Genomic DNA, 14,063 nt, shown 5'->3' with positions numbered 1-14,063 from the left:
TTTGTAGTGTCCTTTAAGCAAGGACACCCAAATATTAAGCATATGATTCCAGTAAACACCTGGGAATCTGCACATGCACAGACTTGTTTGGAAAGGTCAAGGAATAATCAGGGGCACCACCTTCGGCACTCCCCTAAGTCCGAATTCCGATAAACATGGTGGACAGATTTCCACACACTTCCCTTTTCTCGGAATGTCCTTCTTACAAACTTTCCAACCAAGTCTCATGCCTCCCCACACCCACTAGTTTTAATAATTCCTCTCATTTGGACTGTGGTGATGTATCCTGATAATCTCAAAGTACATTTGCACATATGTTGATGGAGTCTACATACCAAAACTCTACTTTTAAATGTTGGATTTTGTTGTTGTTGTTTATAGTTGGTGATGATTTGAACAATGAGGCTCCATCATATAATATCATTTGTTTGTTTATTTACTAGCTACACACTATTTTATTTCAAAAAGTATTTGAGGTACATAGTATTCCATGGTGTAAATGTACCACAACTTTTTTATCCATTCATCTACTGATGGGTACTTGGGCAGTTTCTAGATCTTAGCAATTGTTAAGTAATGGTGCTATGAACATAAGGGTGCATGTATCCTTTCTGATTGGTGTTTCTGGTTTCCTAGGATATATTCCTAGAAGTGGGATCACTGGGCCAAGTGGCAGTTCCATTTTTAATTCTTTTAGGAAACTCCACACTATTTACCATTGTGGTTATACCAGCCTTCATTCTTGCCAGTAGTGTACTAGGGTCCCCTTTTTTCAACATCCTTGCCATCTTGTCATTTGTTGATGGTAGGTATTCTGGAAGGTGTGAGATAAGTACTCATTGTTGTTTTAATTTGCACCTATGATGATTTTCAACTTTGAGCATTTTTTTGTTTATTGTCCATCTGTATGTCCTCTTTGGAGCAGTGTCTGTTCAGATCCTCTGCCCATTTTTTAATTGGATTTTTTTGTCTTCCTTTTGTTGAGTTGTATGAGTACTTTATGTATTTTGGAAATTAAGAAGAGAAAGACAAATATCACCTGTTCTCACTTTCACATGGAATGCAATGAACAAAATAAATTGATGAACAAAATAGATCCAGAGACATGGAAACATGCAACAGACTGACCAGTCTCAGAGGCAAGGGGTGGGGTGGGAAGAGATTAACCAAACAACTTACATGTAAATGCATAACCCATGGACACAGCTAATATTGTGGTGAAGGCCTGGGGAGGGAGCAAGGAGGAGAGGGTGTCAGTAGGGGGAAGGAGGGAAAAGGCAATATCTGTAATACTTTCAACAATAACAATAAATTAAAAATAAAAATAATTTTTTAAAAAGTATTTGAGGTGCCTTAAAGAATGTAGTTAAATGATATTAAAATTAATATTACCACAATCAAGATACTTCACAGCACAAAGTAACATACCGTGGTGAAAAGAGCATAAGCTTTTTCATCTGCTACCTGTGTAATTTCTCACAGGTTATTTAACCTGTCTAAGCTTTATTTTTTTGTTCATAAAATATTTACTTTTCATCATTGTTGCAAAATTGATGTTTAAGGCAGAATAAGTGCTTGATAAGTTAGTTTTTCATCACCTCTTAGAATGCAGTCAAACATCTTCAAATATGTTTGTTTTGCCAAATACAAATCATTCACATATTTGATTAAGCTTTTAATTTTGGTATTATTAACAGCTGTCATTTTTTTTGAGCACCTGTTATTTGTGATTATTATCTTTGTGCAAAGCCCTTTTTATCCATTATCATTTTCACTCTCAGAATAATTCATTTTTAGTCTATAATAACTAGTGTTTTCTGAAAAATGTAAATAAACAATTATAGTATAGCTTTTAAAGGGCCATCTTTGAAATAACTATGATGATGAACCAGAATTTTCCCCCAAAGTATCATTCATATGAAAACAGTTACAAATGTATCTCAGAATTATGTGTGTCTTGTACATGTTTTTTCCATGTGAATAGCAAGATATACATATTTCTAATGTATTTATTACAGACATATCAGTGTGAGTGGAGGAAATTATCTAAATGGATCAAATAAGAATTGCTTTATATGGAGGAATCATTTCAGTTTGTCTAAAATTGTTGAAATGTTGCAATAACTGCAAATAATTTCTGATTTATTCATAAATACATCAGTTAAAGTATACAGATATTGATACTATTAGAGAGTTTCAAAATATCCCCCTAACATGATTTACCTCAATTCCTAGTTATTATATTTCTAGCAAAAGCAAGCTTCTCTACATTGTGTATTCCATGGAGGATTTTTTTAATATCATGTGTCTCTCATCAAAAGCATTTTCTCTTTTGCTTTTTGAAATATTTATAAAGCAGGTGTCTAAAATTGCTTATTTTCAAAGGCTAACACCATTTTTCTGATTTATTTGAATGTTGGGAATACGGTAAACATAGTATTTTGGTATTAGAATTTTTGGAAATCTGCCAGACAAAAAAAGTAAATAATTATAATTCACACTTTAAGAAATTTATCACTATAATAGTGTAATAATAGTTTTCAAGTTGGAATTAAAGTACCATTAATATTTGAAATAAGTAAAACAGATATATTTTATCAGTCTAATAAGAAATAGGAACATGGACCCTAACCGGTTTGGCTGAGTGGATAGAGCGTCGGCCTGCGGACTCAAAGGTCCTGGGTTCGATTCCGATCAAGGGCATGTGCCTTGGTTGCAGGCACATCCCCAGTGGGGAGTGTGCAGGAGGCAGCTGATCAATGTTTCTCTCTCATCGATGTTTCTCTCTATCCCTCTCCCTTCCTCTCTGTAAAAAATCAATAAAATATATAAAAAAAAGAAATAGGAACATGGATAAGCATCCTTAGAAATGTGAAAAATAGTGTTTCTTAAAACTCATGAGATTATTATATACAATCGTTTACTTTGGAAAATATAAATGAAATGGATAATTTCCTGGGAAAACATAAATTGCTAAAATAAATTCAAGAAGAAGGGAATAACCTGATGAAATCTTTAATTAGAGAATATTCATGATATAGTAAAATTTTAGAGCTAGGAAAGCCTTTAAAGATCATACAGTAGAAATCTCATAATTTATAAGTGAGAATGTTGAGGTCCGAAGTTTTTATGGCAAATTAAAAAAATAAACCATTCATTAGCTTTGGAAATTAGGAAGTCATGGGTAATTCCCCAGGAAGGGCAATTCAGAGGAGATGCTAGATTGCAGGAAGAAACTATGTGAGCGTATTAAAGGTGTTGATGTATATAGCTGAACCTTTCAAGAAATTTGACCACAGTTGGAAAGGGAGAGAACCATCTATTGAGAATCATTGCGAATAAACCAATATAAAGGAGGTTGGTTCGTTGGTTGGTTGAAATCGAGATTTCAACAGATTTGTAGGCTAAAAGATTATGTATATAAGAATATAGGCACTAACTAAATGAGGAGAGTATACAGTTGTCCAAATATAAGATCAAGAGTCATCACTATGGATTAAGATCTTTATATCCATCACTAGAGGCCCAGTGCACAAAAATTTGTGCACTCGGGAGGGAGGGGGGTCCCTCAGCCTGGCCTGTGCCCTCTCGCAGTCTGGGACCCCTCGGGAGATAACGACCTGCTGACTTAGGCCTGCTCCCAGGTGGCAGAGGGCAGGCCCAATCCCTAGGTGCAGCCCCTGGTTGGGCTCAGAGCAGGGCTGATTGGGGAGTTGGGGCCCGCCCCCGACATGCACAGAGCAGGGCGGATCGGGAGGTTGCGATGTCACCCTCAGTCATGCTCAGGGTAGGGCCAATTGGGGGGTGGGGCACCGCCCCCTGTCACACTCAAGGCAGGGTCGATGGGGAGGTTGCGGCACCACCCCCTGTCACGCACAGAGCAGGGCCAATCAGGGGGTTGGGGCACTTCCCCCTGTCACTCACAGAGCAGGGCCCATCAGGGGTGTTGGGGCGCTGCCCCCTGTCACGCACAGAGCAGGGCCCATCAGGGGGTTGGGGTGCCGCCCTCTATCACCCACAGAGCAGGGCCGATCAGGGGGTTGGGGCGCCGCACCCTGTCACACACAGAGCTGCAGGGCCATCAGGGGGTTGGGGAGCTCCCCCCTATCAGGCACAGAGCAGGGCTGATCAGGGGGTTGTGGCCCCGCCCCCTGTCACACACAGAGCCACAGGGCGATCAGGGGGTTTGGGCGCTGCCCCCTGTCACGCGGATCCCGGTGCCGGGAGGCATATTACCCTTTTACTATATAGGGTAGAGGCCTGGTGCACGGGTGGGTGCCAGCTGGTTTGCCCTGAAGGGTGTCGTGGATCAGGTTGGGGGTCCCCACTGGGGTGCCTGGCCAGCCAGGGTGAGGGGATGATGGCTGTTTGCAGCTGGTCACACATCCTTCAGGGTGGGGGTCCCCACCGGGGTGCCTGGCCAGCCTGGGTGAGGCGATGATGGCTGTTTGCAGCTGGTCACACCCCCTTCAGGGTGGGGGTCCCCACTGGGGTGCCTGGCCAGTCTGGGTGAGGGGCTGAGGGCTGTTTTCAGGCTGGGGGTGACTGAAGTTCCCAACCGCTCCTTTTTTCTTTTTTTCTTTTTTTTATTCTGGGCCAGCTTTAGCTTTGAGGCTTGGCTCCAGCTCTTAGGCCTCCACTACTGAAAGTAGGTTCTGGCCTTTGCTTACAATGTTGCGATCCTGCTGGCTGAAGCCCGGCAGGTTTCTGGGGTTTTGTTTAGCTTCTATATTTGTTACATAGTTGCTTAGAGTTACAGCTCAGAGGCCTGCAGTGACAGGCGGGGAATGTTGGAGTCCTCCGTCACTGAAGCAAGCAAGCCTCATGTTAGTTTCAAGCTGCCTGGCTGCCGGCTGCCATCTTGGCTGGCAGTTAATTTGCATATTGCCCTGATTAGCCAATGGGAAGGGTAGCGGTCGTACGCTAATTACCACGTTTCTCTTTTATTAGATAGGATGCCATTTAATCTTTACAACAATCCTTTAAGGTAGGTGGTGTTATTCTCATTTTTTGCAACGAGGAAAGGGAAGCATGGAGTTTTTAAGTAACAAACAGTAAATGAAGCACTTATTTACTGTGATCTCTCAGTGTGACTCCAGGGACCTGCCTCTTAGCTCTATTACACCATCGCCTGGAAGGGGAAGGGTCTTCTTTGGAAAGGAGGAACAGGAAATATGAAGGGCACAGGAAATATGACATGTCAAGAATATGAACGGTCTGTACCTCATCAGTAATGTAGAAGTTAAGGTCACATGGTATAAGAGAGTAAAATAGAAAGTTGGGGCTTGAGAAGCATAAAAATGATTGTAAAATTTAGACTATAAATGAAAAAAATCATATTGTGAAAAGGCAGTGTGAGGAGATTAAGAAATTGTACTCACTCTGGATCAGGGGCAATGCTTCTCACACATTAACCATGAATGTTGGCCAGTTTACTTCATCTCTTCAAACTGTCATGTGCAAACCAGAGATGGTGATCATCTGACTACATATTATTCTGTTTTATATCATTTGAAAAACCCTTTCTCCCTTTCTCCTGTTTTTTTGTTTGTTTTGTTTTGTTTTTTTACTTTCTGGATTATTCTTTGTATTTGGTTTTCTCTATGACTTAGAACTGTCTTGTCAAACTAAAAACAACAATTTATTAAACTTGGCCAGTGTCGCTCAGTGGTTGAGCATTGACCTATGAACCAGGAGGTCAAGTTTCAATTCCTGGTCAAGGCACATGCCCAGGTTGCAGCTTGATCCCCAGTGGGATGTGTGCAGGAGGCAGCCCATCAATGATTCTCTCTCATCATTGATGTTTCTATCTCTCCCTCTCCTTTCCTCTCTGAAATCAATAACAATTTTAAAATGTGATCAGGATTTGATGGGAATTGCATTGAATATATTTGTCAGTTTGGGTAAGATTAACATTTATATGCTGTAAATGTCAAGTCTTCCAAATCATGTACATAATATATTTTCAATGGAATCATATCTTGTTTTTGTGTCTTGCAATTAAAAGGTATAATTTTCTACATGAAGCAATTACACGTTTTTGTTAAATGTATTTGAGGTGTTTCATAGTTGTCTTTTTTGTTGTTGTTTTCTTTTTAATGCTTACCAGAGGATATTTTTTTCCATTGATTTTTTTTTTTTAATAGAGTGGAAAGGAGATGGGGGAAGAGAGGGAGGAACATCTACTTGAGAGAGGGACATATAGATTGGTTGCCTCCCACTTGGGATCTCCAGGGCCAGGATCGAACCTGCAACTGAGGTATGCGCCTTGCCCAGGAATCAATCCCATGACTGTTCAGGTCACATGACACTGTAACCACTGAGAAAAACTGGCTAGAGCTGTTTTATAGTTTTTGTTGTTGTTATTAATAGGACCTTTTCTTTTGCCTCATAACCTTTCCCTATGAATTTTGTTTATAGGTATAATTTTTTTCTGCGTTTCTAAAGAACTTAGTCTTTCTTTGAAGTTTTTTATTTTCTGTTACCTCTATTGTCTCTCCCCCACTCCCCACATTTTATTTTTCTTGCTTCTTTTTTTTTTCATGTTGGAAGGTTTTCTCAATTATCTGACTATCCTTGGCTGTGTATTCATATATAAAAGCAAAGCTCTAAAAAATGACTTGAAGCTCTACATGGGTAGATAGACTTATTGAAAAGTAGATTTTTTTAATTGATTTTTTTTCTAGCGAGAGAGAGGAAGAATGAGAGAGAGAGAGAGAGAGAGAGAGAGAGAGAGAGAGAGAGAGAGAGAGAGAGACTGACTTTGTTGCTCACTTATTTATGCATTCATTGGTTGCTTCTTGTATGTGCCCTGCCCAGAGTTTGAACCCGTAACCTTGGCGTGTTGGGACGATGCTCTAACCAACTGAGCTACCTAGCCAGGGCTTGAAAGGTAGATTTGACAGTATTTTAATCAAGGATGAGCCAAAGTATGAAGTTTTTTTCCCTCTCTAGGGAATAATTTTAATCTCTGATCTGCCGACATTCTGAGAGTCGGAGTGAGGGGAGGGCCCTATGATTCAATACATACATGTGTATCTGCTTGTACATCAACTCACTACTAAGACTGGTGCTTGAGTTTAGAGTCCAATTCATTCCATTTTCCAGAGATTAAACATCCCTGTTACAGTGCAGGGTTACATTTTGAGCTAAGTAAGAAGCACAGTTTCAGCTATTATGTATATACTTTTGCAAACCTTTCTCTTTTTCAGTCCCATGTACTAGACTAGTGATTTTATGTTCTTCTCCTTTTGGCCTCTACTTTTTCCAAGTATTAGACTCTTCTAACGGTCTGCAGAGTTATGGGTCTGTTACAATCAGTATTTTCAACATCATCCCCACACCCTACAAGCATTTGGGCTATACTTTCTCTGCTACTATAAGTCAGTTATACCCTCTCCCTTCAACATCGTCTGAATTTAACCACACTATTATGAGTTCACTGTTGTCTGCCACCTATATTTTTTTTCCTGTGGCTGAATAACTTGTTCATTTTAACATGGTTTTGGAGGGAGAAGAGAGGTAAATCTGTTATGATTAATTAGAAATTTTGTTTTACATTTTCCAGTAGGTATTTTGGTGTGCAGAAAAATTAGTTTTGTATATCGATCTATGTGCAGGAAATAGAATTTTTGCATGTTAATCTTATATCCAGCCACCTTATTGATTCTTCTTGTTATTTCTAATAGTTTACAAATTTATCCTCTTGGATTTTCTAATAAGGCTATATCTACAATGATGACAGTATTATCTCTGCTTTTCCAGTTGCTTTTTCTTGTATTGTTTGGTGAGGATCTCTTATATAATAGAAGTAGTGATGGACATACTTCTCTAATTCATGTTTGATGAAAATGCTTTGAATATTTCACTATTAGATATGATTTTCATCATAGGTTTTGAAGTGATAAACTTTATTAAGTAAAAGTGTTCTCTATTCATAATTTGCAAAGAAGATTTTTAAAAAATAATTGGGTTTTTGAATTTTATCAAATGTTTTCACATTTATTTATTTCTATAATCCAGCGGTTCTCAACCTGTGGGTCGTGACCCCTTTGGGGGTCGAACAACCCTTTCACAGGGGTCACCTAAATACATCCTGCATATCAGATATTTACATTATGATTCATAAAAGTAGCAAAATTACAGTTATGAAGTAGCACCGAAAATAATTTTATGGTTGGAGGTCACCACAACATGAGGAACTGTTAAAAGGTCGCGGCATTAGGAAGGTTGAGAACCACTGCATCTGTTAATACAATAAGTTATATATTTAGATAATTTTTAATGTTGACTCATCCTACATTATTGGACACACTTATTTGATAGCAATTTATTATCCTTTTACTGTATTTCTGGCTTTGATCTTTTTTAATACTTTAACTTTTATGTAGATAAGTGAAGTGGCATATAGTTTTTTGCTTATTTTGGTGTCAGTGTTATGCTAGCATTGTAAAATGAGTCAGATGTCTCTAACCTTTTCCTGTGGCCTGGAAATATTTTATAAAATGGGAATTATATATCCCTTAAATTTGTTAGAATTTACTTATAAATTTTTCTAAAATTTTTATCATTTTGACGGATTTTTTTTATTACCTTTCAATTTTTCTAAGATAACTTTTTATATCCATTTAACCCATTTTTTTAAATATATTTTATTGATTTTTTACAGAGAGGAAGGGAGAGGGATGGAGAGTTAGAAACATCAATGAGAGAGAAACATCGATCAGCTGCCTCCTGCACACTCCCTACTGGGGATGTTCCCGCAACCAAGGTACATGCCCTTGACCAGAATCGAACCTGGGACCCTTGAGTCTGCAGGCTGACTCTCTATCCACTGAGCCAAACTGGTTAGGGCCATTTAAGCAATTTTGATTATTTATGTTTTTCTGGAAAAATGTTGTTATATGTAGGTTTTCAATTTTATGTATATAACATGCTCTTCTGTTATGATACCTTTAATAGCCTAACATTTATTTTTTAATTCTCACACAAGGATGTGTTTTCATTGATATTTTTGAGAGGGGGGGGGGAGAGAGAGAGAGAGAGAGAGAAAGAGACGTTAAACAATTGCCTCCCATACACTGCAACTGAGGATCTAATCCATAACCTAGGTATGTGGTCTGACCGGGAATGGAATCCACAACCTTTCAGTGTACAGGATGACACCGCAACCAACTGAGCCACCCGGCCAGGGCCCTTAATAACTTAATATTATTTATTTTGTCTTGTCTACCACCTTTAAAAAAAATCACACTTGCCAAAGGTTTAGGTGTTTATTGATCTTTTATTTTCCAGATTCTCCAAGTTTATGAACAAAAGATAAGCTATTCATCAGCAAATAGCAATACTAGATAAACATAATACAAAATTAATGGCATACATTTTAGAGTAAAGGAATTAATAAACTAATACTCACTACTGAGAATTCACCCCCCACCACTACCAAACAAAAAAGACCACCTGTTTGATGATCATATCATGTAATTTTGCTATCATGTCTTTATAAGCAGCTGTTGTTGCTAAAACCAGATTTTCTTTAGCTCGTGCTGCCTTCATTTTTTTGAGGCCTGGAACTTTTTGAGGCCCTTTGGCTCAAGATGGAGGCATAGTTCTTACTACAAATAAAAAATGCTTTTTTCATTATGGATAAACTTTTTTTCACCCTAGTCCTGTTTCTTTTTTTCTGATTTGTCCTCAAACAATTTTTTTAAAATGACATTTCAATGAAAACTGATACAGTGTCCCTGGCACCAGGGCTAGTTATAAAATTCAATTAATATAGTGATTTTCAACCTTTGTTTATCTCATGGCACACATAAACTAATTACTAAAATTCTGTGGCACATTAAAAAAATATATTTTTTGCCAATCTGACAAACATTAGTTATAATTTTGGTTGATTTACAAAATGATAACATTATTACCACCTACCTTTTTTACTCCAAAGTGACATTTATTTTTGGCTTTATATGGTATGAGTGTATAACTTGCTCATGTCACAGTCTAATGTGTGGCAACTAGAGTTAATATGTGCATTCAGTGTCACAAATTTCTTTCATCTTGATGCTTTAATGTCTTCTGGGGCCTCAGAGCTCCTAACTGAAGCTTTGTGTTTGGATACTAATAAGGAAAGAGTAAAAGCATGGAGGACTTCATAGGTCATTTTATGGGAATAACCTGGAAGTGGTGTACATCAATGATACCCATATACCTTTGGCCAGAACTCGGTGACATGCTTCCCTACCTGCACAGGGCTAAGAAATGAAATCTAGTAGGGTACTTGGGAGAAAGAGAACATAAAATAAAAATAAATCTCTTTTTTCAATTACAGTTTACATTTATTATTATTTTGTATTAATTTTAGGTGGACAGCATAGTGGTAAGACAATCATACAATTCAAAAAGGGCTCCCCTTGGTATTATCAGTACCTACCTGGCATTTATTAGCCTTTGAAATCAGCTTGGATTTTGTAGATCAATTTTAAAGTTTTTTAAAATTTTCTATTTTGTTAATTTCCGCTTTTATCTTTATTAAATTTCTTCTGATTTCTTTAAATAGCCTATTTTCATTTTCTATGTAAGGCTAATGTTAAGGTAGGCAAAGGCAGGCAAACATTGTTAACATAAATGCGCAAACATTTCTTTCTAACATCTAGAGTTAACCAGAATCTCTAATATTCCTGAGAACAAAAAAAAGAGGCTCAGCTTACTTTCATTTTCCCCTGCTCCCTGGTAACTTTCATCTCTCCCACCTTTTAACCCTCATTAAATTATTTTAGCATTTATGCCCAACTGGTTATATTTTAAAATGTAAATATTAATATTTGCATATTTTTAAAATAGTGAACATTTATTTGTACTTATTGTATTTTATTCCTTTGTTTGCTATCCATTACTTCTTTTACTTTTTTTTTATCTCATTCCTTCCTCCTGGATTTCTTCTGATTAATATTGGTTTATATTGTCCAGCAGTTATTTCAGACAGAATCTTGAGATAGTAAACTTCAAAGTTCCTTTTGATTCTAAAAATGTCTTTATTTCTGCCTCTCAAGTAATAGTTTGGCTGGGTATAGAATTCTATGTTCAAAGTTATTTTTTCTTTAGAATGTTGAAGATAGTATTCTATTGTCTTGTATCCTGGGTTGCTCACATGGAGTCCGATGTCTTATTTCTTTTGACTCAGATAGCTTTTTAAGATTTTTCTCTTTATTCTTGATGTTCACAAATTTTGTCACAATATATCTAGAGGGGGTGTTTGTGTATGTGTGTGTTTCATCTTTAATTTAACCTCTAGCCAAGAGGATCATTAAAGTCCTAAGAAAATTTCCCATAGTATTTCCTTAAATGCTGCCTTTCCCCCCAGTTTCCTCTATTTCATACTTCTGGAAGTACTTTTAAACCAATTTTAGGACCTCTGTGTCATTTATCTATCTTAAATCTCCCACTTTCCATGTCTTAATCTGTGCTCCCAATATCTAGCTTTGTGTTGTGGTATCCTCCAATGGGAGCTCATCTGCTTTCTGTTTTTTAGGCATTTCTGACAGTGTCTAGTCTACCACAGGTTATACTTTGCTTTCCAGTTATCTTTCCTGTGGTCTCAGGATTTGGAGTGAAGGGTATACGCAAGGGTGAGAGGTATAAACAGTGCTGTTTTCCAATTTAAAAACCTTTCAAGTTGTGCAATATTTGTTAATCACACTCATCAGCTATAAAGCAGGACCAGATTGGGATTTGACAAAGCAGGTGGAGCAGAAGAATAGGATGATGAGCTTGAGGTGTCCATGAATCTCATATTTGGTACGGTGAGCTGTGAAGACCCGGCTGTGGTGGGATTGAAGAACAGACACACGGAGACCGAGAAGCTGTTAACTCTGGAGGCCATGACAGTAGGGCCAGTGGTAACAAGAACAGGACAGGTGACAATAGTTTAGCAAATATAAAATGTCAGTAGACAAATCAGTGTGCATTTCTTTATGTGGAGTATCTGATTTTATACTGATTCTTCACATGATGATGAAGCAAAATATAGCTTGTTTTCTTTCTTTCTCAGGATCTTAGATTTTGGTACACTCTTCATGTAAGATTAGTTTTGTGGTTTTTAAACCTTTATAATCCACACATGCCTTAGGTTGAAATAGTCTACCTGCATACTTGGAGCAATTTCAAGACATTTATGAATATTCATCTGACCATAGTAAAATGCTATTACCCATCGAATTAGGTTTTTCTCATCTAGTTACTATATATTTTCCCACACATGTTGTAGCCATTGTTGTCCAGAGAGACATGAATTTATAGAAATAAATGTCAGTGTCCCCCAATTGCATGTATTTCAATTTGTATTAGAATTAAAGTATCAGGAAACATCATATATAGAAAGCAAATTAGAAGTCTCTGTATTGAGACTTTGAGCATTTTGTTATCATAAAATTTCAGGGCTTCCAGCAATTATTACTTAACATTTCAACATTTTACACTGTTTTTTATAACCCTATATTGATAGTTTAAAAATAGAGAAGGAATAGGTTTGTTAGCCCACACAGTTTAGATAAACTGGTGGAAGGAAATGGCACGTGAATTAGAAAGTATAACTAGTCTTCAGATATTGAATGGAAGAGGTCTTTGAAATTCAAAATGAGGTCAGCTACTGTAGATCAGGAATGAGGAAAGTAGTCATCCTGGAGATATTTAAACTTAAACCTCAATGTCTCACATATAGTGGGAATCTCAGTTGGTTAAAGCTACGACATTATGCCTGAAACAGGAGTAAAAGTGTGAGGAAGAGGGTGCTAGGAATCAATACTTCATCATACTGAGTTATCATCTTTGTAAGAATAAACATAAGTACTAAGCAGGTTTAAGTCCTGTGTGAAATAAGAAATTGCAAACTGAAAAAATGGTAACTCCTTTGTTAGTACTATTAAAAATGATGATAATTATAGCCATAGTCAGTTGAGTACTTGCTAAATGCCTACCGCAGCGCTACTCAGCTTCTATACATTATCCTTCATTATTAAAACAATCTGGCGAGATAAATATGATACATTTCTTTATATAGGATTAAAAGAATTGGAAAGCTAAATTAACATCTGGTGAATTTCACCAGAATAAGCAAATAATGTGAATAATTTGGACCTAAATTTTAAAAAGATAATTCTGCTTTAGTAGTGTGGAGTGAAAGTGGGAAGATGAAGGTTGTATTTTTATTTCTTTACTATGAGTTTTTATTTTTTTCTAGTTCTACTGGGTTTTACTCTCTTCAGTTTTTAGAAATAGTGAGACTGAAACTGACAAAGGGAAAATTAGTTTGGTTACTAGTTCTGGTTTATAAAGACTTGCTTTATAAGAAGATTTACACAAAGAAATTATACCAATAGTGAAATAAGTAGCCACCTTTACCAAAATGAAGTTGCTCATCTTTGCAGACAAGTCACAAATAACTAATGGTTGGCACATTCAGAGGGACTAAGTTGCATAAAATATCTGTGAAATCATGACTGTGTACTGCCAGAGACTAGATTAGCTTTTCAAAATGATTTGATTAAGACACACATTGTAATGTAAATGTAATAACATAGAGAATGTATTAAGTGCTTTAAAAATACATGTTATTTTGTACTAGGCCATTAGCCAAACCATTTTATGCTTTGTTCTTATACCTTGAATATCACACTTGTATAAAAGCAAAGTAATTTTTCCTTTTCAAAGGCTGTTGCTATGTAATCTTAACTTCCACGCAGATAAAACAACAAAGAATTATCAGCCAAAAAGAAGGATAAAGAATGTAGCCCAAAGAATTATGTGAGATGTCTGTAACTTAAATTAAACCAAAGAAAGGACCATTCCCATAATTATATTTCAAGAAAACATTCAAGTAAAGCAGTAATTTTAATTTCCCCTGAGTTTAAATTTACATTTAGGCTTCTTCTCATAAAAAATTGAACACACAAACAGATTTTTTTTAATCATACATACTATATACATAAAGACCACAGGGTTTCTAATTTCTGTAAATAATTACTCTGTCACAGAGGGGAGATAGATATTTGAAATAAAAGTAATGC

The 14,063-nt window shown here is 36.8% G+C and overlaps 1 protein-coding gene across 3 annotated transcripts in view; it reads left to right on the top strand.

The window, feature by feature from the left end:
* ADGRB3 (adhesion G protein-coupled receptor B3) overlaps positions 1-14,063 on the top strand; it is a 700,018-nt gene that overhangs the window by 625,995 nt on the left and 59,960 nt on the right. The window lies entirely within an intron of this gene.

This window comes from Myotis daubentonii, chromosome 6 (genome assembly GCF_963259705.1).
Source record: "Myotis daubentonii chromosome 6, mMyoDau2.1, whole genome shotgun sequence".
NCBI lineage: Eukaryota > Metazoa > Chordata > Mammalia > Chiroptera > Vespertilionidae > Myotis > Myotis daubentonii.
Note: the sequence above shows the minus strand (reverse complement) of the source record. Positions and strands in the feature narration are given on the sequence as shown.